The following is a 3,023-nucleotide window of genomic DNA, read 5'->3' on the forward strand; positions in this document are numbered from 1 at the left end:
TTAATTTTTCTTTATTTTTTTAGTTTGTATTTCAATCATCTGCTAACAAAGATAATTTAATTTCTTCCTCCCTAATCTGTACACTTTTTTTTTCTTGTCTTACTGCATTAGCTAAGATTTCCAGTAGGAGGCTGCCAAGTAGTGGGGAGATGGGACATCTTTACCTTGTCTCCGAACTGAGGGAAAAAGCATCCAGTTTCCCACCATTAGGTAAATATTAGCTGAAGGATTTTTGTAAATGTTTTCTATCATGGTCAGGAAGTTTCCTTATATTTCTAGTTTTCTGAAAAATTTTTTCATGGAAGGGTGATGGATTTTTGTTGATTTTTTTTTCTGCATTTATTAACATGATCTTATGATTTTTCTTTTTTTGACCTATTGATGTAATGAATTAAAATAATTGATTTTCTGATGTTAACTAGCCTTGAATATCTGGAATATATTCTACTTGGTCATGGTATATATTTCTTTATACACATTGTTAGATTCAATATGGTGTTGAGGATTTTTACCTTTAGTTCATGACAGATACTGGCCTTTTCTGTAATCTCTTTGCCTAGTATTAGTATTACGGTAATGCTGGCCTCATAGGATAGGGTAGGAAGTGTTCCTTTCTCTTCTATTTTCTTTAAGGATTGTAGAGAATTGGTACCATTTCTTCCTTAGATGTCTGGTAGACTTCACCAATGAAAACATCTGAGCCTGGCCCTTTCTGTTTTGGATGGTTATTAATTTTTTACTCAATTTATTTAATAAATATTAAGATATTGGTAATTTGCTTTTTCTCTCTTTTTCTCTTGGTTACTTGGCTAGGGTTTTATCAATTCCATTGACTTTTTCAAGGAACCAGCTTTGGGTTGTGTTGATTTTCTCTCTGTTCCTATTTTCAATTTCATTGATTTTGCTCAGACATTTTTTTCTTCTTTTTACTTAGGACTTAATTTGCTCTTATTTTTCTAGTTTCCTAAAGTGTTAGCTTACCTTAGTTTTTTTTTTAGATTTTTTTTTCTTTCTAAGATATGCATTCAAAGCTGTACTTTCTCTTCAGTGCTACTTTCACTACATTCCACAATTTCTGATAGGTCATATTTTGTTTTCATTTAGTAAAAAATATTTTTTAATATCACTTGAGACTTCTTTGATGCATTTGTTACTTAGAAGTGTGATTTTTAATGTCCCCTTTTTAGGGTTTGCTATCTATATTTCTGTTATTAATTTCTAGTTTAATATAATTGAGGTCTGGGAGCACACTTTGTTTAATTTCTACTCTTTTAAATTTAAGTTGTATTTTATAGCCCAGAATGTGGTCTATAATGGTGACTATTCCATGTAAGCCTGAGAAGCATGTGTATTCAGCCACCATTGGATGAAGTACTCTATAAATGTCAATTAGATCCAATTGATTGATGATGCTGTTCAGTTCAGCTATGTTCTTTCTGATTTTCTATCTGTTGGATCTGTCAATTACTAATAGAGGAGTGTTGAAGTCTCCAACTAGGATAGTGGATTCATCTACTTCTCTATGCAGTTCCATTAGTTTTTGCCTTATGTATTTTGATACTCTGTCATTAAATAAGATTGTTATATCTCCTTGTAGAACTGGAGTCTTTATCATTATGAAATTCTTTATCTCTGACAATTTTCCCTGCTCTGAAAGCAGCTTTGACTGAAATTAATATACCTACTTTATCTTTCTTTTGATTAGCAATAGCATGGTATAGCTTTCCCTATCCCTTTATTTTTAATCTAAATCATTATGCTTAAAGCAGGTTTCTTATAGACAACATATAGGTAAATCTTTTATTTTTTTTTTATCATCTCTGACAGTCTCTGAAAATTTCTGTCTTTTATTTGATGTATTTAAATTATTGGCAATTAAAGTGATATAGCTATATTAATATCTACCACATATAGAACTGTTTTTTATTTATTGCCTTTGTTCTTTGGGGTGTGTGTGTGTGTGTGTGTGTGTGTATTCTCTTTTTCTACCTTCTCTGGCTTTATTTTAGTATTTATATGATTGCATTTTCTCTCCTGTCTTAGCCTATAAATTATACTACCTTTTAAATTTTTACAGCCAAGTCCACTTTCAAGTAACATTTTACCGCTGCACTGGTAGTGCAAATATATTATAATAGGGCATTCCCAATGCCTCGTCCCGCTTCTTAAAACATGGTTGTAATTCCCACCAACAGTGCATAAAGGTCCTTTTTTCCAACATTTGTTTCCTGTGTTTTGAATTTTAGCCATTCAGACAGGTATGAAGCAATATCTCATTGTGGTTGCAATTTGCATTTCCCTGATAGTGATATTGAGCATCTTTTCATGTGTCTGTTGGCTATCTATGTGTCTTCTTTGGGAAAATGTCTATTCAGATGCTCTGCCCATATTTTTTTTATTAATTATTATTTTTTTTATTATGTTATGTTAATCACCATACATTGCATCATTAGTTTTTTGATGTAGTGTTCCATGATTCATTGTTTGCATATAACACCCAGTGCTCCATGCAGAATGTGCCCTCTTTAATACCCATCACCAGGCTAACCCATTCCCCCACCCCCTCCCCTCTAGAATCTTCAGTTTGTTTTTCAGAGTCCGTCATCTCTCATGGTTCATCTCCCTCTCCGATTTCCCCCCATTCATTCCTCCCTCCTGTTTTCTTCTTCTCCTTCTTCTTCTTCTTCTTCTTCTTCTTCTTCTTCTTCTTCTTCTTTTTGTAACATATATTGTATTATTTGTTTCAGAGGTACATATCTGTGATTCAACAGCCTTGCACAATTCACACCACTCACCGTAGCACATACCTTCCCCAATGTCTATCACCCAGCCACCCCATCCCTCCCACCCCCACCACTCTAGCAACCCTCAGTTTGTTTCCTGAGATTAAGAATTCCTCAGATCAGTGAGGTCATATGATACATGTCTTTCTCTGATTGACTTATTTCGCTCAGCATAACACCCTCCAGTTCCATCCACGTCATTGCAAATGGCAAGAACTCATTCCTTTTGATGGCTGCATA

The sequence above is a fragment of the Leptonychotes weddellii genome, chromosome 12 (genome assembly GCF_054177405.1).
Source record: "Leptonychotes weddellii isolate Sample4059 chromosome 12, ASM5417740v2, whole genome shotgun sequence".
NCBI classification, from domain to species: domain Eukaryota; kingdom Metazoa; phylum Chordata; class Mammalia; order Carnivora; family Phocidae; genus Leptonychotes; species Leptonychotes weddellii.